Source organism: Hemitrygon akajei, chromosome 10 (assembly GCF_048418815.1).
Source record: "Hemitrygon akajei chromosome 10, sHemAka1.3, whole genome shotgun sequence".
In the NCBI taxonomy this organism is placed as follows: domain Eukaryota; kingdom Metazoa; phylum Chordata; class Chondrichthyes; order Myliobatiformes; family Dasyatidae; genus Hemitrygon; species Hemitrygon akajei.
In genome coordinates this window covers 28,498,285-28,521,637 of record NC_133133.1, presented here as the reverse complement: position 1 = coordinate 28,521,637, position 23,353 = coordinate 28,498,285, and the positions used below count along the sequence as shown (strand labels likewise).

Below are 23,353 nucleotides of genomic sequence, written 5' to 3'. Positions count from 1 at the left end.
GTCCTGGGTATTTTGTAGGCTAGTACTCAAGATGGAGCCGAGTAAATTTACAACCGTCTGCAGTTTCCTTGGGTCCTGTGCAGAGGCCTCCCCCGCCCCCCCCCCCCCCCCCCCCCATACCGGACAGTGATGCAGCTTGCTGTCAGAATGCTCTCCATGGTACATCTATATAAGTTTTTGCGTGTTCGTGTTGACATACCAAATCTCCTCAAACTCCTAATAAAGTATAGTCGCTGTCTAGCTTTCTTTATAACTACATCGATATGTTGGGACCAGGTTAGGTCCTCAGAGATCTTGACACCCAGGAATTTGAAACTGCTCACTCTCTCCACTTCTGATCCCTCTGAGGATTGGTATGTGTTCCCTCATCTTACCCTTCCTGAAGTCCACAATCAGCTCTTTTGTCTTACTGACGTTGAGTGTCAGGTTGCTGTTGTGACACCACTCCACTAGTTTATATATCTTGCTTCTGTATGCCCTTTCATCTCCATCTGAGATTCTACCAACAATGGTTGTATCATCAGCAAATTTATGGATGGTATTTGAGCTATGCCTAGCCACACAGTTATGGGTATAGAGACAGTAGAGCAGTGGGCTAAGCACATACCGCTGAGGTGCACTAGTGTTGATCATCAGCAAGGAGGAGATATTATCACCAATCCTTCTGGTTAGGAAGTCGAGGATCCAATTGCAGAGGGAGGTACAGAGACCCAGGTTCTGTAGCTTCTCAATCAGGATTGTGAGAATGATGCTGTTAAATGCTGAGCTATAGTCGATGAACAACATGTACTGTCCAGATGTTCTAAGGTTGTGTGAAGAGCCATGGAGATTGCATCTGCCGTTGACCTATTGTGACGATAGGCAAATTGCAGTGGGTCCAGGTCCTTGTTGAAGCAGGAGTTCAGTCTAGTCATGACCAACCTCTCAAAGCATTTCATCACTGCTGATGTGAATGCTACCGGGTGATAGTCATTAAGGCAGCTCACATTATTCTTCTTAGGCACTGGTATAATTTTTGCCTTTTTGAAGCAAGTGGGAGCTTGCAGCGAGAGGTTGAAAATGTCCTTGAATACTCCCACCAGCTGGTTTGCACAAGTTCTAACCCCAACCTGGACATTTTAAAAAAATGTGGTAGGAAACAAGGCCACTTGGAGGAAACCTACATGGTCACGGGGAGAATGCACAAACTCCTTAAATACATTGGAGGGAATTGAACCCAGATCGCTGGCGCTGTGAGTGTTATGGTAACCACTACGCTCCTGTGCCATCCCGTGAAACGAGCAGAAGATACACATTACATCACATTCAAATTAGAATAAAGGATGTCCACTAATAAATAGTTTTACAAAGCTGTGCCAAAATGCTTTTCTAACAGTGCCAAGGTTCATTTCCAGAGGCGAGTTGATAGTTATATTGATTAAATTCTGATACTGAAATAAGTAACAGACAGCAGAGTACTGAAACGAAGTTCAGAAAGCAGTTCGAGTCATTTCTTGGCTGATATTTCATGTCATCTTCAAGAAAATTAGTATGATTCTACTATGGGTGCTTTTCTTAACTGTTATGAACTGTACTTTGGATATGTTCGTTTTGCACTGTATAAACCTCTCTTACTTTTTTTTGCTTTGTCGCATTGTAAAAACTCAATTAATTAAAAAAAGAAAATTAGTATTTTTTTTATGTGCAAACAATGTCCATAACTGCCCCACATGTTGCCCTTGAGTTACGACTTTGATGGATCGATGCAGTTTCATCTAATTTGGAATTCCTTTATTTAAACTTCAATAGTCCAGTGCCAGTTTAGAACTGGACATCTCAGTTCAAAAGGAAGGTTACAGAAATGATACCACGAACAGTCCTGTGAAGGCAAATGAACAGATGTCATGAGGTAGGTCGATCAATGTAGTATAAGCTGTTGGAAAATTTAATAGCACATAAAATCCACTGTCTCATTCCTACTGAAATGGCCTCATTTAAGGCAAGGAGAGAGGGTTCAAGAGGACTAGTTGGGCAGGGAGGGTGGTGGAGGTTGTCGAGGGATGTGATTGTAGAGCTGAGGGTAGTGGTAGACTTGCTGAAATCACGAATTGCTATGGGGTATCTATGAGCTGGTCAGTTGACAGATTGATGGGTGGTGGAGGTACAGTACTGTGCCTTGGGCACCCTGGATTTTTTAAATAAATTTGTTTCAAATGTTTAATTTTTTTTGTCTTCTGCATTAGAGTGTCAATAGAAAAGAGCAAATTTTCATTTTCCAAAAAATTAAAGAGAAAAATAACATTAAGTCACAGACCACTTCTCAAATTTAAAAAAAAGTAGATATATGGCCAGTGCTTGATTAAACAAAGATCACAAACAGGTGCTAATGATCAATGACACAAGTCAACTGAACTGATTAACTGAAACAGAAATGGGTGACGATGGAATCAAACTGGGTGAAGGACAACCAAACTAAAAGGTGAGGGGGTGGCAGATGTGACAGTTTAACCTGCAAGTCATCAGTTCTTACACCAAAGCAAGAGTAAGCATAGCAACAAGACACAAGGTCTCTCCCATGCAGAAATTCCACTGCAGACAGGAGTTTCAAGGTGTGCTATCCAAGTTCTTCTCAAGCAGCACAAAGAAACGGGTAAGGTTGAGGACCAGAAATCTAGTGGTCAGCCCAGAATCTGAGTGCAGCAGACGAGAAATATATCCAACCGATGTCTCTTCTAAATCCGAAGAGGTCCATCACTGCTATCAGCTCTGAACTCACAGAAACCACTGGAACCCCAGTACACCCCTCTACTGCCTGGAGAAGTTTGGTCAGAAGTCGTCTTCATGGAAGAGCTGCTGCCAAAAAGCCATTCCTACTGAAGAGGAAGCAAACCAAGTTACTCACCTACACCTGGGATGGTGAGCAACGGCAGCAAGTGCCCTGGACTGACCAGTCAAAATTAGAAATTTTTGTTTCAAGCAAAAGGCAGTTTGTCTGTAGAAGAGCTGGGAGAGTGTTATGTGGACGAGTGTCTGCAGTCAACAGTGAAGCATGGCGGAGGTTCCCTGCAGGTTTGGGTCTGCATTTCTGCAAATGGAGTAGGTGATCTGATCAGAATTAATGGAATCCCCAGTGCTGGGAAGTACAACCGGGTTCTTATTCATCACGCAATACCATCAGGGAGGTGCCTGATCAGCTCCAACTTCATTCTGCAGCAGGACAATGTCCCCAAACTCACGGCCAAGGTCATAAAGAACTATCTTCAGTGAAAAGAACAAGGAGTTCTGTAACAGATGGTACGGCCTCCACAGAGCCCTGATCTCAACATCATCGAGGCTGTTTGAGATTATCTGGAGAGACAGAAGTAAGCGAGACAGCCAAAGTCTGCATAAGAACCATGGTAAGCTCTCCAAGATGCTTGGAACAACCTACCAGCCAATATTCATATAAAACTACCTGACAGTGTACCCAAGAGAATTAATGAAGTTTTAAAGGTAAAGGGTGGTCACACCAAATACTGATATGATTTAGTTTATTACTGTTAACTATTCTTTGTGGTAATTTTTTTGATATTTAGAAACATTTAATTTCACTTAGAAAGCATCTTTGCTTTACAGAATTTCTTTTTACATTTGCCTAAGCCTTTTGCACATTACTGTAACTTGGGCCAATGATATGATTCACCACATTGCCAGTCATATGGGAAAAGGGAGGGTCTTATCTTAGTCTTTTTTTAAAATCCCCTCTTTTTCTGGTCAAAGACGGAGTACAAAGTTACCATATACTGATCTTTATCAAATAAGCTGTCAGGACTCTATACTAAATAACTAATGACAATCTTGTGTTTCGTAAAGGGAACTTAAGGATCAGCTCTTTGAATGCATCAATAAACACCAGAAGTTTCAAACTTCAATGAGAGCACGCAAAGGTACATCCAGAATGTGACTAATGTTCTAACTGCTCTAACTTTTACCTTGAATTTGAGAAGACGTGTAATATCATTTCTTCCTTCATCAAAACAACCTCAAACACCATTTTTGTTCCGTCTCAAGTAAAATTCCTTCTAATGCATCCTGAGATTCTTTTAGTTAACTTGTATTTAGTAACATCCAGTAAGATAGCGAAGTGTTCAATCACAGTGGCTTCTACAGGGTCAAACAGAGATTCATTGTCTTTTATAAAAGTATTTTTTTATGATTGCAAGACCCTGCTGGACATTATGAACTTAAAGAACTGCAGGTCCACCCCAAGAGTGAGTTGCTCATTGGTGGAGAAACTGAAGGAGCTGGACTTGAGCAAACATGAGGAAATCTGCAGATGCTGGAAATTCAAACAACAACACACACAAAATGCTGGTGGAACACAGCAGGCCAGGCAGCATCTATAAGGAGAAGCACTGTCGACGTTTCGGACCGAGACGATACAGTTCATCCTACTGCCTGAGTCGGAGAGGCACCGGAGGAGTCGGCGCATGGAAGTGGTGCGCAGCCCAACAGCAAGAGATTGCCTTCGTCACGTTTCTTGTGACCACAAGACCCTGTTGGACATTGTTAATGTGGAATGCTGCAAGTCCAATTCACTGAACTATCGGCGGACAGTGCGGGAGCTGCACAGCTTCGGTCAGAGCGAGGACTATGCCTCACACTGCACTGAGAAAGGCGTTGGAGTCGGGGCGCTCCGCTGCAGTCAGCGTGACACAGCGTCCGAGCTGGAGTCCATACTGCACCCCTCCCAGTGTTCCTCAGCAGAAGACCAGCTGTATTGTTTTCGACTGCAGTCTGCTGTAACATTCACATTTTTTGTGGAACTATATTTTACCAATATCTTTTATGTGCCTTGCGCTGTGTGTGATTGTTGGCACTGTGTTTTGCATCTTGACCCCAGACTAACACTGTTTCATTTGGCTTATTCATGTGTGGCTGAAAGACAATTAAACTTCAACTTGAACTCCCAGACCATTGGCGATCAGCATCTACCTACCATGACCCTATCACTATGTTAAACACTTCAATTATACCAATGGAATACAAAAAAAATCTCCTCTTTATTTGTATTTGGATTTTCTTAAATGTCAATTTAGCATTGAATTTTCATTAAACTTCTCTAAAGGTAGAATACTTACTGTAATCTAATCTCAGAATGATTTATGTAATTGCAGCCCAGTACTTCACTAGGTATTTAAACCCGGGTGTTTATTACGTTTAGATAACTCTCGTCATAGGGTGGTGCGGCGGAGATGTGTCTCTGCCAAAGGAGGTGTAGGGGGCTCCGTTCCTCCGCTTGTCTTCGGTTCACCCTTGGTTAAGGTGTAGCAGCTGCTTAGCTACGTGAAGCCATGGGAACAGCTGGTGAATGGTCTTACGAGCAGCGTGCATGTGCACATCACAGCCCTGGTTCTGCAGCCACTGCCATCAGGCAGGCACTCTCTGGGGAGGGGGGGGGGAGGGGGGGGGTCGCCCGTCTTGTAAAGACACTGCCCAGAAGGCGGCAATGGCAAAACACTTCTGTAGAGACTTTGCCAAAAACATTCATGGTCCTAGACCACCATCACCCATGTCATGCAACACTGGACATGATGAACTCTCATCATCACTGCATATCCCTTTATTGGCTACCAATCTGTTCATTTTCCATCTCTGCAAAAATATTTACCAGCAGTAAAATATTTCCTAATTGTTACATGTGTAGCATAATTTCAAAATGTACCACGCTTGAATGATACAAGGAATCATTCTGGATTCTAAGAAGCAACTAATGCTTTCAATGGTTGTAGGAAACATGCATGTTCTTTTCTTTTCCAATGTACAATATAGACAAAAATAGCCAAAAGGTAGCACTGTACTGAAGTTCAAAGCAGCAAAATTAACTTTCATAATTTCAATATTCACCAAATGCTGGAGGAACCCAACAGTTCAGGGGGGAGTAAAACAGTCAGTGTTTCATGCTGAGACTCTTCATCAGGAGTCCCCTCCATAGATGCTGCCTGACCAGCTGAGTTCCTCCAGCATTTTCTGTGCTTTGCTCAAGATTTCCAGCATCTGCAGAATCTCCTGTGCGTCTACGTACAATTCTTCTCCTCAGCGCTTTCTTGATATCAGCTTAAGTAAAGGCCAGACATTTCAAACCATTTGAAAGTGTGAGAAATGAGAGAAAAATGGAATGAATATCAAAAGACGAGCTAATCACACCTCCTACACACTGATATTAGAACAGTATCAGCAGGGGATCTGATGTTTCTATAAAAGGGACATATTTGACATAGGGAGATGTAAAAATGAAAGTCTGCAGACTTGTCCTGAGTTCTGTGAGATTGTGAAGTCAATTATACATTCTTATCAGAAGTCCCAGAAATCTATCAGACAGGGATGAGATGAACAGAGGGGCTTCAAGGAGAAAATAGAGTGTTAAAAATTCTGTATGTTAAAAATTTAAATTAAATGCTACACCATTTTAATTTTGTTTTAAAAGCTTTTGGTAAAGCAACTGTTTTCTATTATCTACCACATACTTCTCCACCACCTCCAACCACAACCCAAAGAAGTTTCTCTTGCTGTTTTTACATTACTAATTACCAAAATCTGAATTACAGTGGTGCTAGAAAGTTTATGAATGCTGTAGAATTTTCTCTTTTGCATAAATATGACCTAAAATGTGATCAGATCTTCATGCAAGTCCTAAAACTAGATAAAGGGAACCCAATTAAATAAATGACAAAAATTATACTTGTTTATTTATTGAGAAAAATGAACCAATATTACATGTATTTGTTGGAACAAGTATGTGAACCTCTGGGGTAACACCTTCAACAAAAGCTATTTGGAGTCAGGTGTTCCAATCAATGAGATGAGATTATAAGTGTTGGTTGTACAGGTGTCCAGCCCCATTAAAGAAAAACACACAAAGTCAGGTTACTGACAGAGCCTGCTCTTCTCAAGAAAGATCTGTTTACGTGCAACATGCCTCCATCAAAAAAACTTTCAGAGTACCTTAGAAGAAAATTTGTAGAGATGTATGAAGCTGGAAAGGCTACAAAAACATTTCTAAAGACCTGAGTGTTCATCAGTCCACAGTAAGAGAACGTGTCTACAAATGGAGGAAACTCAGTCTTCTTGCTACTCTCCGTAGGAGCGGGCATCCTGCAAAGATCACACCAAGAACACAATGTGCAATGCTGAAGGAGGTGAAAAAGAACCCATGGGTAACAGCAAAAGACCTGCAAAAATCTCTAGAACTTGTTAAAGTCTTTGTTCATGCATCTCTATAAGAAAAACACTGAATAAGAATGGTTTCATGGAAGGACACCACGGAGGAAACTACTGCTCTCCAAAACAAAAATATTGCTGCACATCTCAAGTTTACAAAAGACCACCTGGATGTTCTAAAATGCGTCTCAATGTTCTGTGAACAGATATGACAAAAGTTGAACTTTTGACAGAAATGCACATTGCTCTGCTTGGAGGGAAAAGGGCACTGCACACCAACACCGAAACCTCATCCCAACTGTGAAGCATGGTGGAAGGAGCATCATGGTTTGAGGCTGCTTGCAATCATTAAAGGAACAATGAAATCAAAATTGTATCAAGACATTTTACAGGAGAATGCCAGGGTAGAAATCTGTCACCTGAAGCTTAATGGAAGTTAGGTAAATGCAACGAGACAATGATCCGAAAGACAGGAGTAAATCAACAGAATGGTTCAAAAAGAAGAAATTCATGTTTTGAAATGGCCAAGTCAAAGTCCTGAACTTAATCCTATATAAATGTTGTGGAAGGACCTGAAGCAAGTATTTCATGCAACAAGCCCACCAACATCCCAGAGTTGAAGCAGTTTTGTAAGGAAGAATGCCCTAAAATTCCTCCAAACCGATATACAGGGCTGATCAAGAGTTATAGGAAACATTTGACTGAAGTTATTGTTGTACAAGGGAGTCACAGCAGTTACTGAAAGCAAAGGTTTACATTCTTCTTCGAACAACTACAGGTAATATAGGATCATTTTTCTCAATAAATAAATAAACAAGTATAATGCTTTTAGTGATATTTAACTGGATTCTCTTTATCCAGTATAGGATTACCTGAAGATCAGAGGTAATGATCACATCTTAGGGCATACTTATGCAGAAATATTCTACAGAGTTCACAAACTTTCTAGCACACTGTAGGTAAATATAAATTTTTAATATTTTTCTGTGACACTGGGGACCATTCAGCCCTTTGAGTCTGTGCTAACCCCCAAAAGCAATCCCATTTCTTCACTAATTTTTTTCTGCACATATTCTAATCAACTCTTGCCATAGTCTACCAATAATCCACACACCGGGGCAATCTACCGTGGCTGAGTAACTTACAGACCCACACATCCATCGGCTGTGGGAGAAAACCGGAACACTGGATGAGAATGCTCCTGTGGTCACATGGAGAACACGCAAACACCACGCAGACAGAAGTTCGGCATTCAACCCAGGTCACTGGAGCAACACTTTTACTTAGAAATAAAAACCAAACAACATAGCTAACAGGTCACGCTTTTGAATGCTAACTTCCTCGCACCCAAAGCAAAACTGCACTGCACAGGCATTTCACGTTAATTTAACTTCCCGCGCAAAATGATCTTCTGGCATTTTCCAACAATGAGCCTTGCAAACAGATCCAAGTTACACATTCCCACTTAGTCAGCTGCAGCCAGAGCTTTGGTGTTCATCACTCGTTTAAGAGGAGCTGCAGCTTGAAATAATTTCAGAGAATGTTGGAGCACTGAGGGGTCCTACATCTCAGTATACTGCAGGCCTGCAAAATAAAACATTGTGCTGTGGAGGAAGGTAACTTTCATTACTGAACTTCTTCTCTATAAATGGAACAAACCCACATTCCTAAGTAGCATGGAAGAATTAACAATTAGCAAGAGAAAATCTGCAGATGTTGGAAAACCGAGCAACACACACAAAATACTTGAAGAACTCAGCAGGCCGGGCAACGTCTAGGAAAAGAGTACAGTCGACATTTCGAGCCTAAACCCTTCCGCAGGACTGGGGGAAAAAAGCTGAGGAGTAGATTTAAAAAGTGGGGGGAGAGGACAGAGATATACAAGGCGATAGGTGAAACCTGGAAGGGGAAGGATGAAATAAAGAGCTGGGAAGTTGACTAGTGAAAGAGACAGAAGGCCATGGAAATAAGGGGGGGGGGAGGAGCACCACAGGGAGGCGATGGGCGGGCAAGGAGATAAAGTGAGAGGGGGAAAAGGGGATAGGAAATGGTGCAAGGGGGTGGGGGCATTACTAGAAGTTAGAGAAATCAATGCTCATGACATCAGGTTGGAGGCTACCCAAATGGAATACAAGGTGTTGTTCCTCCAACCTAAGTGTGGCCTCATCATGACAGTGGTGGAGGCTATGAATGGACATATCAGAATGGGAATGGGAAGTGGAATTAAAATGTTTGGCCACTGGGAGATCCTGCTTATTCTGGTGGATGGGGCATGGATGCTTGGTGAAGTGGTCTCCCAATATACGTCAGGTCTCATTGAAGTACAGAAGGCCACACTGGGAGCACCAAACACAGTATGTGACATAGAACATAGAATAGTACAGCACAGTACAGGCCCTTCAGCCCACAATGTTGTGCTGACCCTTAAACCCTGCCTCCCATATATCCCCCCACCTTAAATTCCTCCATATACCTGTCTAGTAGTCTCTTAAATTTCACTAGTGTATCTGCCTCCACCACTGACTCAGGCAGTGCATTCCACGCACCAACCACTCTCTGAGTAAAAAACCTTCCTCTAATATCCCCCTTGATCTTCCCACCCCTTACCTTAAAGCCATGTCCTCTTGTATTGAGCAGTGGTGCCCTGGGTAAGAGGTGCTGGCTGTCCACACTATCTATTCCTCTTAATATTTTGTACACCTCTATCATGTCTCCTCTCATCCTCCTCCTCTCCAAAGAGTAAAGCCCTAGCTCCCTTAATCTCTGATCATAATGCATACTCTGATTACATTACGAACTGAGGAAATAGCTATCTGAAAACACTTTGCTATCTTCTTATACAGACTCACAGGTGAATTATCGCCTTAAGTGAAAGGACTGTTTAGGGCCTTGGATGGTAGTAGAATGGAGGTGTAAGGGCAGGTGTAGCACTTGTTCTGCTTGCAAGGATAAGTGCCAGGAGGGAGATCAGCGGGGAGGGACAAATGGACAAGGGAGCAATCCCTGCAGAAAGCAGAAAGTGGGGGGGGGGGGGAAGAGGGAAAGATGTGCACGGTGGTGGGATCCTGTTGGAAGTGGTGAACGTTTCAGAGAATTATGTCCTGGATGCAGAGGCTGTTGGGGTGGTAGGTGAGGACAAAAAGGACTCTATCCGTGGTAGGGTGGCAGGAGGATGGGGTAAGAACAGATGTGCGTAAAATGGAAGAGATGCGGTTGAGGAAAGCATTGATGGTGGAGGAAGGGAAGTCTCTATCTTTGAAAAAGGAGGACATCTCCTTTGTTCTAGAATGAACAGCTTCATCCTGAGAGCAGAAAAGAAATTTCTGATCACATAGATCCTCACACTCAATGTAGGAAAAAGAGGTTTTTTGTGTACAGCCTTTCCAGCCCCTCAAACCACACCACCCCCGATTTAACCCCAGCCTAATCACGGGACAATTTACAATGACCAATTAATCTACTCATCGGTATGTCTTTGAACTGTGGGAGAAAACCGGAGCAGCTGGAGGAAACCCCTATGTTCAGGGGAGGACATACATACTCCTTATAGAGGACAGAGTTGAACTCTGACGCCCTGAGCTGTAATGGCCTCGCACTAACCACTACACTACCGTGAATATTTCCAACAAAATTCTGCTTTGTTTTAATCTCAAACTGACAACAGTTTCTCAGTACCTCTTGCTTATTTAGATCATGATGAATTTGACCTTCAACTTTATACACTTCATTCCAACATCATTTATCTTTCAAAGATAAGCATTCGCTGGCAACAGATGACAATTATTGCAATTGTTACTCCACTTGGCTCCTTGCAAATTTACATCATTAAGCATCTCAAATTGCTGTAATCTATAACAGGCAAATGTTTGAACAAAAGGCTGTAACTATTATCTTACTACTTGAAGGAATGCAGATTTCAATAATTATCCATCAATTTAATGGAATTATATTAGTTGCAGTAAGGCTAGTGAGAGCTGAATAATATTCAAAGCTGAATAATTCCATAAAACTGCTTCAGCTGATATTCTTCCCCAATTTGAAAGACTGAAAAATTGACATGGCATTCACTTGTGATTACGTTGATACCGTTGGAAGGCAACATGAAACTAGTCTCCAGTTATGCAATTTAATCACAACTGATGGAGAGCTGCATATCATCAGCCTAAAAATTTCCTTTACACTCTTCACTTACCAAGTGAGGGAATGGCATAAAACTGCTAAAAGGTGTTAAAATCAGGTTAATTAGATGGAGATTCCAACAGCATACATGTGCAATATTATCGGCAGGGATAACAAAATGTTGCTCCTGGGTGGGAGAAAGTAGCTTCAAAAAGGATGCAGTCAAGATTTACTTCCGAGTCCTTGTCTGAACTCCAGAGTAGCACGAGCTTATATCACTCACATAGTGTGGTTATCTATACCCAGGGTGTGGTTTGTGTGTATTCATCCATGTGTGAGAAGAGGAAGGAAGAAAGATTGATCCAATCATCAAATAAATTTGCATTATACAAGAGCCTCAGTTACATCAATTATTAAGCCACAGAAACTGAACTAATTTGCTATGCTATTCAGTTCCCAATACAGTCGAGTCCACATTCCAAAAATAGTATGTCTTAATAATATGTCTCAATGTAGGACCTAAAGCTTCTATGTCTGGGATCTACTCGTGCTAGAGATATAATTAGATTTCAAAAAAATTCGCTCTGTATGAAGGAACTTTCAGTAAGGAGGGTATCCCTGTCAGCAACGATTTATGCAAAACCATTTCCTACTACCTGTAGTTAAAGGAAATTTTCATCTGTCTGCACCATATAAAAACTGATATTTTTCTCTTTCCTTTAACTTTGGTGAATCTCTGATATTAAGTACTATTTCATCAAACATAACCCGCAGAAGGCAACACTGGGTGGAGCTGCCAAAACACAGGGGCTTAGAAAATGCAAACGTGATGCCTGACTGCTAAAACACATAGTTCTTTGGGGGTGCAGTTTTTAGTTCACATTAGTATTAGCAATGAGTTCAAGACATTCAGTAAACCTTCTGAAAAGGTGACAGCATCTTTAAATAAAGCACAAATCTTCTGATTATAAAAGACCAAACTAAAGTACTGTATAATTCAATGCGCAACAGTTTTGAAACCTAACTGTTTACAGAATAATTACACCAAGTGATTAAAAACCCCAAATTTCTGCACTTACAATCACAAGACACATGAAGTATTAGCATTTCACTCCTCGTCTCCAGTTGGTTTTCCTAAGTAGCTTCTCTGAAACTGACAGAGAGATCTTTCAAGAAATATTCTTATGTAACTAGGCTAGAAGTTTCCAATCTATACAGATATAAACATTGATCTGTTTTAACTATGAACTGCATCCTATCAGACGGTTACTATAATTAAAGTTAGCTGCTGCCAGCTGGTACTTCACCATGAGCTGCTCTTATGAACAGAACTATGAAACAATAGAAAATTGTAATTTTTATGAGTTGCATATACAAGGCATTGAAATAAAATGGTTAAGATACAGCTACTTCAAACTGAAACCATCAGATCCTATATATTTTAATGTGAAACACATGCATTAAAATAACCATTAGCATATGTTCAGAAGTGCTTGCATCTACTTCTTGCTGAAGTAGCCTTTGCATTCTTTGCAAAATTGGGACACTTGATTCATTGGTAACAATTTCATGTTGAATTATCAGGGTTGTATATGGTTCCTAAGATTGCCATAGCCGGGGGTGGTAGTGGGGATAAGCTCCCACTACGTATAACGTGCTCCAAATGGCGTGCGTCTCTAACTGCCTCTGACAACCAAGTCCAACTCTTGGCCTTCACCTGTGGCTTAGCTACAAGACCCAGAACTGTTTCTACTGACAAGAGAAGGGGCAAAGGTGGGCCACTGGTGCCTCAAAACCAGTTGCTTCGAGCAGGTGGGGCTAGTCTGCCTTGGACGGCAGCCCGGCTAAGGAAGACACTGAGTTTTCAACCACCGCTGCCTTGCGGCCATACCCACCCATGGGAAAGGCTTTGGGAGTAAACCCCGAGGAAGAAATCCAGAGCTGGGGTCCCTAAGGCAGTTTGATGTTGTTTACGACTTCACTCTGGCAACCTCTGCGACGACCCTGGTGCCAAGCTGTATTGGCGCTTGCCCTTCCCTTGGACTACATCAGTGATGTGGAGAGGGGTAGCCCGCTGCATGGGCAACAGGCGGTTCTTCAAATCTTCCCACCCAGGCTTGCGCCCTACAGAGTCCACCAGAGGCACGAACCCATGGGATCGACGGCTGCCTACTGTATACTTGAACTTTGATATTTTCTGCACGTCAACATCATAAACATGCATGGTGCCTCCATTTTATTTCTCAACAGAAACTCTATCAAAAGGTCACGACCTGCAATGATTTATTTGGTAGGCCTACCAATTAAATTCATTTAATTATGAAACAGAATTAATTTATTCTCTACCCACCTTCAAGCTGCTCAGTGCAATCCTTCTATTCAAGAGTGCAGAGAGACGTATCCGTACAATTGTCGGTGCTCTTCATCATTTCCTGCATTAGTGAGGAGATGATTTTGTTTTTCCTCTTTTAAGTCAGAGGGCTTCAAACTGGCATTTGCAGCTTCATCAAATCTCCACTCATCTGTGACCATGCTCACTGTGTACTGGAAGTACACATCTCCAGATTTCCATGCTTGTTGGCTTGCTGATGCATTGCACCAGTTCACTTGTTTTAAACTGTTGTCCTCAATGATAGCATGATTTTCCATTCAGTGGCCAACACAGCCTTTCACATTAAAATTAAACCAAAAACCTGCAGCTGGAAATCTGAAATAAAAAGAGAAAATGCCAGGAAGACACAAAGATCATGCAGCGTCTGTGGAAAGGGAAGCAGCGTTAATATTTCAGGCTGAAACATTATCTGTGTTTCTTCTTGAACAGATGCTGCCTGACCTGCTGCGTCTTTCCAGCATTCTCACTTTTATTGGAACTTTTCGTACGTTTTGGACATGGAATTCCTGGCAGGGCTTTGAAACCCGCAAAGGGGTTAACCTCACAATCCAGGAAATAAAGATCATAGCTTCCCGTCACTGACCTAACAAACACCATGCAAGTGGTATTAACACATTCCTGCAATTCACGTGATTCATTTGAAAATCAAATCCATTCAAATTATTATTCCAACATCTGCATCAGAAATGTACATGCACACATACAGCACACACACTGTAAGTGACCTTTAACTTAGCATTCCAATGTACTTCACACAGGCATAAGGGAAGGAATTAGAAGCAAAATTAAAGAAACTGCTCTGGAACACATTTAAAGAAATGAGTTTTAAGCAGACTTTAAAGATGGTGAAGAAGATATGGAATCTGCAACACTAATACTGGACTGAAGGAAAAGAAAGAAGCCCGCAAAACTATGGCCATAAAATGGAGAAGGACAAGGCTTTTATAGCTTGAGGTGTTTCTTGAGAAACAATGTGGATTACAACAAAGATTTCTTTCGCAGAAGTTTACAAAGAGTGGAAAGAGACTGGCTGATACTAGAGATGACAGCAGTACAGCTGAGAGCTTCAATGGCAAATATGCTGAGTCAGGGTGCTGCGTGTGTAAAGATGGAAGGCTTTGTGATGGACAGGCATACCACAGAGTTTCACTCAGCTTTGAGTAGGATTCAGAAGCTGGGAATGATCCGATTTACCTGGAGACAGCACCAAATTAGTAAGATTAAGTTAATGGCAAGGATCTCGGGCTTCTGGCAATGACTGATTCAACATCCACTATTTTACTAAGGATTTACTGAAATTATAATCCCTCATGGACAGCAGAATGTATATTTACTGTGGGTTTTATGCTGCATTGGATCCAGATCCATTTCATTCTCCTTTAATGAAGAATGACTATAAGTAATCTTGTATTGTGAATCAGAATGAGTGGATGAAGAGGCAAAGCCATCTGCAAACACATGTACCGTAAACCATTTTCTGAGGTGAATTTTGTAATTGGAATCAGTGGATGAGATTGAAATCGGCAGAGTTCAGGGAGAAAGATTTCAGCAGGTGTCAAATATTCACACAGACTCCTGTCAAGCACAGAAGTCCAAAGCTTATTAACTCTGACTAATGCTTATCAGTAATTATACTCCATCACAAATCTTCCTGCAAGAATTCCCCAACACCAGAGAAAGCAGCCCATCTGGACAAAAACGGCAACTGCTCTGTAGAATTAGAACGATAAGCCACGATCCAATCGATCATTTCAAAGCAATTTCAAAGGCCCAAATAGCCTACTCCTGTTCCCAATCTTCACATTTTTATGTTAATTAAATATGGTTTAAAAAAGAAATCATACTTAATATACTTACTTCAACATAACCATATTTCAAATGTCTCTTAATGCCAGAGTTACTTACCAACTTTTAAAAGTGTTTCATGTTTCACACAAGATTTTGAGCCTCATCTATGTGTCCTGTCAAATTCAATTAGAACTCATCTGGGTGGGTCAGGGGAGTGGGAGAAAACATAGAGGTGGGAATCTCTGTACTATATCCACAACAATCTCATGGTTGCTGAGGTTTTTACACCTGCTTTGAGGCTGCAGATGGTCAGCTTGTTCAGCCCACACAGATGTGAGCAAGCAAGGACCACAGTCTAAGATTTCAGTCGTGATCAAAGCTCAGCACTTAATGACATTGGCAAGAGCAGCGTATAGCTGAAATGAAGGATGTCAGCAGATGGGATCCTGCAGGTGATGGAAGAAGGATGGAAAAAGAATATGTCTGTAGAGATGCTTGTAGCATGGTTATGATGCTGAACGTTGAACTCAGGCCAGCCTAATCCCACTATATTGAGCAATGAAGAAAGGGCACTGTGAGCGAGATAGGTCAACAATACCAAGGAGTGCAAAACACAACGAGGTTCCATGCACCAAGGTTGCAACCACAGCAATATGAATTGCCAATTTCACAAGCCCTTTTCAGTTCGATGACTGGAAGGGAAACCTCAGCATTAAGATTTAGTGAAGATATTCAAGACCGATCAAGGGTTTCAGAGGAATAGCAGGAGATTGAAGCTCAGAGAAATAGAGCAATGGACAATGAACTGATCATACCCAAGTGAGTAAAGCAACAGCTACTTTATATAGCATGAAGAATTTTAGCATCAATATGTAGCTGGACTTCTCTAGTCAAAATGAGAGATAGTTCAGAGAAAACAGGTAGTGGGCTTCATGCACAAGGCCACGGTGGAAATGAGAAACAGGACTTTAGTACTGCCATAACAAAAAAATCTCAGTGCAGGAAACTAGTTAGCATTTGTTTATATGTAATTTGTACATAAATTAATTCAAACTGCCCCTATAATCAATTCTATGTGAAATTACAACTATTGGAAATCAGACACATTCATACAATTATAACATTAACAAAGCAGATACTTTTCCTATATTAGACAACTACACAATGCCAATTTCCAGCTATCAACATAAATGAAAAGCAGTCAGAAGACATCTGTCCACATTCTGGACCCTGGATTGCTTTTTTCTATGAAGGTCAACTTCCTCACCACAGGTTCTTGCTAAGAGACCATGACAGATTTCTGTCTCCGAGTCAAATGCTCATTGTTACATCAGAGAGGACACCCAGGCACTAGAAGCACAACAGATGATTTTCCCTACTTTGACATCAGTGAGGAACAGGTGTCATCTTGGGCACTAGGATTTCAAAGTCAAAGTCAAGTTTATTCTTATATACACAAGCACATGTATACACACGTGCAATGAAAAACTTACTTGTCGCAGCAGCACAGGCACGTAGCATCAGGTAAGCAGCGTTCACTAGTTCAAAAATAAATTATACACAACTTTGTACAATAAAAGCACCATTAGAACAAAAAGTGCCAATTTTAGCACAAAGTGAGCAAAATAGTTAGTGGTGGATCCTGTAGAGATGTGCCAACATTTTTTGTTTCATGTTAGATCATGAAGTCATTGACTAACTCAAGATACCCAAGGCTCCCAAGACATTCTTGTCATCTGTTTAATTCATCAAAAAAAAAGGTTTCACTCCCCCAATTTGCAGATAGTACTGGGTTTTCGGAAGACTTCTCTCTTTAACACTTAAGCTTTCGTTCAAGGAAAATGCACTTTGAGATGAAAAAGGATCTAGTGATTTCCAGTGAATATGGCAAATAAACTCTTCTCAAGTATCAATTTTAAGACGTTTCAATGACAAAATCTGCCATCTTCATCAGGGATGATGCCTGAGCAGGTCTAGTCCAATGATACTTATACCCCATCATCCATCCCTCCTGATTGGTTAGTCCTCATCCAATCAGGTTTCCACTGCCCCACCTTGTTTACAATCGAATTCCAAATCTTACTCAGAGCAAGACCTTCATCTTTTTATTTCAATGGCTTCTTTCACCAGGTGGTTCACTTGACGCAGCACAGTAGTTTTGTGCCAAAGTCATTTTGGCCATTGCAAGTGCAATGTTCTGCTACTACCGATTTCTTCCAGTATCTCAAACGGATATACCTCCTGTACTCCAGTTCCACAGCCAACTGCACAGTATACATCCAAATATTCAATTTATGATGGTGATAGAAAAGAATGGTTGCCTCCCATTCCTGGACATTCTAATACGATGGAAACTGGATGGTAGCTTCAGACATGGTGTCTATCAGAAACCCATTCATACAGACTTATACCTTAAGAATAACATCCACCATCACACTTCCCAAATTAGAAGGTTCTTTCAACTTTGATTAACCACGCGAAAACTACTTTGGACCTGGAGTCTCCACGAGGACAACGTTCCTACAGAATGGCTACAAGGTGAACACACACTGGACAACAAATTTTTTCAAGAGTGTTGCTTCCTCAGAATTTTTTTTTGTTTATGATAGACTGTTTGAAGATGAACACAAATATAATTTCAGACTACTTGTGTCATGTAGGAATTTGCAGAAATAACAAATTAACTTTTATTGAATATAATGTGTTTAATTGCATAATGGTGCTGATGCTTTGCAATAGTTCAACTAAGTTAAAAATATTTTGATAATGATTTTCATTTGTACTCAGTGTTTGAGGCTTCTCGCTTAAGTGTCCAACAATAATTCACCAGCACTGATGGATTCCAGTTGCCCTGGTATCTTTTCTCCATGACCGCAATGTCCTGGTGAAACCTTTCACCATGCTCGTCACTAACAGCACCAAGATTTGCAGGGAAGAAATCTAAATGGGAATGCAGAAAATGAACCTATAGTGACATGTTGCATTTCATGGTTTTATATGCCTGAATCATGCTTTCAACCAGCTGCATGCAGTTTGGTGCTCTGTAGACGTCGAGAAAAATTTCAACAACTTCCTTGAATGCCTTCCATGTGATTTTCTCCGGTCCCACTAGAAATTCTTCAAACTGCCTGTCACTGATGACCTGTTTGATTTGTAGACCAACAAAAATGCTTTCCTTAATCTTGGCATCAGTTATTCTGGGAAGCATCTGTCTCAAATATCAAAATCCTTCATAGAAATTTTTGTGCCTGGTGATAGCAAATTCCATCCTTACAGTCCTGAACCCAATAATTATGACTAAAACCTGTCCTGCCATGCAGCAGACATGCCTGTTCATGCATGCCTGGATAAGATAGGGATCTTTCCAGTTTACATTGTAGGGAACATTTTAATTGACTTGAATTATGAATTGAGATAATAAACATAAGTTTATTAAAAATAAATGGTGCATGACAGGGAAATTTCATGGTGATCTTCATGATTAGTAGCCCAAAATTCATAAGATACACCTAAAGGTATTCAGGAAGAAAAATCTTTGTTGTCCAGTCAATCGGACCCTTGAAAGGGCTAACAGAAAAACCAGGAAACCTAACAACGAGGAGGAGCCAGTTACCATATTCCCTATATTTGTGTGGTTTCTGGAAGGATTGCAGGATCTTGAAGAAATACTGGATTAATACCATTCACAAACTCGTAAGTAAGCTGAAATCATAGTTTATGCAGGTCAAAGATAGAAACATAGAAACCCTACAGCACAATACAGGCCTTTCAACCCACGATGCTATGCCAAACGTACTTATTTATTTAGGGTTACGCATAGCCCTCTATTTTTCTAAGCTCCATGTACCTATTCAGGAGTCTCTTTAAAGGCCCTCATATAACCGCCTCCACCACAGTCGCCGGCAGCCTATTCCACGCACTCACCACTCTCTGCGTAAAAAAACTTGCTCCTGACATCTCCTCTATACCTACTTCCAAGCACCTCTTGTGTTAGCTATTTCAGCCCTGGGGGAAAAAGCCTCTGACTATCTACACGATCAATGCCTCTTATCATCTTGTACACCTCTATCAGGTTACCCCTCATCCTCCGTCACTCCAAGGAGAAAAGGTCGAGTTCACTCAACCTATTCTCATAAGGCATGCTCCCCAATCCAGGCAACATCCTTACAAATCTCCTCTCCATCCTTTCTATAGCTTCCACATCCTTCCTGTAGTGAGGTGACCAGAACTGAGCACAGTACTCCAAGAGGCGTCTGACCAGGGCCCTATAAAACTATAACATTACCTCTCAGCTCTTAAACTCAATCCCACTGTTGATGAAAGCCAATGCACTATATGCCTTTTTAACCACACAGTCAACCTGCGTAGCAGCTTTAAGTGCCCTATGGACTCAGACCCCAAGATCCCTCTGATCCTCCACAGACGACCTGGGAATTAGGACGGCTGGAATTTACAGAATTCCCTGTGAATGTAGAGCACCGTATAATCAGCCAGACTGGTCACACAGTAGAAACAGGCATCAAGGAGCACTGGTGTATCCGTTTGGGTTACTCAGAGAAATTGGCAGTAGCAGAACATTGCATTTACAATTTCCATAATATTGACTTTGACGCCACAAAACAACTGTGCCATACCAGTGGCTTTTAGGACCACCTGGTGAAGGAAGCCATTGAAATAAAACTAGAGAAAAACAATTTTAACAAAAATGAAGGTCTTGCTTTAAGTAAGAACTGGAATTTGTTTTTTAACAAGGTGGTACAGTGTAAACCTGACTGGATGAGGACTAACCAATCAGGAGAGACAGACGACGGGGGTATAAACACCACCAGACTAGACATGTCCAGGCTTCATTCCTGATGAAGATGGCAGGGTTTTGTAATCAAAACGCTGGTTAAAAATCGATACCTGTACCCGGCTAGAAGCCTGAGAAGAGTTTACTCGTGCTCCTCTAGATATTTTTGCACAGCCAGAACTACTTGAAGACCTGGGTCCTGGGACATAAAGGCTCCCCTCAACTTCCCTGGCACCTCACACTGGCAGTTGTAAAACCACTACAAAGTGGCAGCACAGCAGCCATGTGAGCGCCAGAATTGTGATCTGTACAACTGTAGAATTAGTCATCTTCAGAATGAGATTCCTGTCTTTGCAGCTGTCCAGAGGCTACATGGAGTGACCACCCACCTAGTATAGAGAATGTACTGCTACATACTGTGTGTAGCACAACAACTAGGGTCAGAGTTGGAGGGCAGGCAAAACCAGAGGATGAGCTGCGATAGGTGTAAGAATTAACAGCAGAACAAGGAGACGTTTCCTTAAATTGGGACGATGGTTGGCACAGGCATCATGGGCCAAAGGTCCTGTTGCCATGCTACACTATCTTCTCCCTGAGTACATCAAGAAGCTATTGACTGACCACCCAGAAAGACCATTTTTTTGGAAAAAAAAGGAGCCTACTACATCATAATCCCCAATGCAGACAACGTGATCCCCCTACACATTCCAACACCAATGCTGGCAAGCCAAATAAAAAAAAAGCACACAACAATTCTTCCTTGCACTGAGCGAAGCACATCAGAAAACTAATTCCTGACACATTCACTGAAATAGCTCACTATGACTGTTCTTAGCAGTGGCCATCTTAGCCACTCTACCTTGTATAGAGGTGTTTCTGCTTTACTTGAATAAATAGATTCATACACAGGCTGCAGAAGATCGAAGCCATCTCCAGTCAGATTCTTAATGCAGTGACCTGGGCTGGACACCTGGCCACTTCATGCACAGTATCTCCTATCTGGATCTACATGTCCAGTGATGTCTTCTACATCCTTCTGAGCAAATCGGACAGCGCTCCTTCCTCCATTAAAGCCACAGTAGGCTTTGCTGTTGAATGGTTGCCATGGGGAGAGCACCTTCAAAGGGTGACACACTTCAGAGCATGGTGCATTGCAAACTGTTGGTAGCTGCAATCAACTGAACTGAACTTGCCATGAACTGTGTCTGTTTCAGGGTGTAACCAGTCCCGCTTCTAATGATTTTTTTTGGGCTAACTTCGTGAGTTACGAGTGCTATTCATAGTAAAGGTTTAGCACACGAAAATTGGATGAAATGCAATTTATGGCCATTAGAGTATTTTAGAACCCAGCACCCTTAATCCTGAACAATTGTTTACATAGAAAACAGCTGGAACGGGCAGGAAGACCCGGACTCACAACGCGACCAGACGGGAGCTGAAGGGATACTGAATTGCAGAAAGAAAGATAGCAGAGCTTGGTGCAACACCAGAGTCGCATATTGCTTAAATGACCATTCATGTCGACAGGAATACTTCCTTAAAATTTTAAACAGTGGTTACACGTCAAGCGCAGAGATGAAAATGCGTGCTCAAAACTGACTTTTTTACGGTTATGCACTATTGTCCACAACACCACAGCAGGTGTAATCCACATAGCTCAACTGACAAATTCAGCAAGAGGATCCCGGCTATGCTGCAAACAGTTAATACCTACAAGGCTTCCCAATGTACTTTTTTTTTTGCATTCAACTTGGGTAAACGTGAAGGTTTTCGGGGGGGGGGGGTCGCTAAATACCCCGCTGTGGAGAAACCTCACTATTAACAACGCGGTAAAAAAAAAGAAAGACAAGATCTGTAAGAAAGAACCACGGGGACTCCTCCCGATACATAGCAGAGCCGAGAGCCTTAGCGCCAGGCAGCCCGCTGCCGTGTGAAACTCAGTGCGCTGTCGGCGTGAGTGTGCCCACCGCAGTGAGACCCGCAGCAATTCCTCCAAAGAGGGGGGAAGGTGGAATTTATTTTAATGCAATACCTCTGAGTCGGTTCTCCGATCTACCAGCTAGCTCTTCCTCCTCATCCCTGCTGTCCGTTCAGTCGTTCTTTAACAGGCTGTTCTTTTATTGTTCCTGCTGGATGGCGGAAAGAGCGGAAGTAAAACCTCCAAATGTGTGTAGCCCTATCAAAATTATTCACGGCACCCTCTGCTCCACTCAGCGCAAGCACTACCATGTTTCCATATTTGCATTTGACCAAATAAACCCTCACCGTTCATCTTTATTAGTCGACCTTGCTTCCCATCCTCGCTTATTTACAGATATTTGCTTTGATGACTGAAGTAACGGCGAGGGCTTCCAGGGGATTTGCCACGATGCTATTTGAGTACATTGCTGAGCTGCATCTTTTTTTAAAAAAATGTTTAACCCTTCCCCTTCCTAATTCAAAGAAACTTGTTAACTTAACAGCCGCTTTCTCAACTAGCTACTCTTGTGCGAGCCAGGGCAGTGAAATAGATATTTCAACTGTGGAAGGTATTACAGCTGATAGTTGCAGACGTTACTGGACAGTGGTCAGAACAGCCAACGATCAACACCAATGGTTGCTTCCCTTTCCCCCAAGGAAATGAAGATAAATTGCAGTAGTTCGATTATCTGATGCTGACCTTGACGTGTGGGTGTCACACCACCACATCTCTTAAAGCTTCTGCCTCACAGTGCCAGAGACTCAGGTTCAGTCTTGGCCTTGTGCTCATAGGGGAGCAAAGCATGGCAGCAGGTCCCTTCATTTCCAGCTGGTCCATGCCAACCAAAATTCCCATCTGCCCGCATTAGACCCACATCTCTCTGATCTTTTCCTATCCAAATGCATTTCAAACGGTGTTAATGCACCCGCCTCACCCACACCCTACGACAGCTCATTCTGTAAACAGACCATCCTCTTGGAGAAGAATTGGCCCATAAATTTCTATTCTATCCCCTCCCCCCCCCCACCCTAAACGTTATGTCCTTTAGTTTTTTGATTCCCTAGTCCTGGGAAAAAGACTAATACTTGTAGATTCTCCCAGAGATGATGTAGATTTTTTCTGG

At 41.9% G+C, this 23,353-nt stretch overlaps 1 protein-coding gene across 4 annotated transcripts in view; it reads right to left on the bottom strand.

The window, feature by feature from the left end:
• Positions 1-22,554, bottom strand: part of LOC140734253 (serine/threonine-protein kinase PAK 3) — a 240,468-nt gene extending 217,914 nt beyond the window's left edge. For 3 of the 4 annotated variants that reach the window (XM_073057968.1, XM_073057974.1, XM_073057975.1), the window contains exon 1: positions 22,303-22,448. The gene's annotated coding sequence lies outside the window, so the exon portion shown is untranslated. Of the gene's footprint in view, positions 1-22,302; positions 22,449-22,535 lie in introns of those variants that run through there. The other variant, XM_073057972.1, reaches the window with a different exon arrangement.
• Between the last annotated feature and the right edge of the window lie 799 nt (positions 22,555-23,353).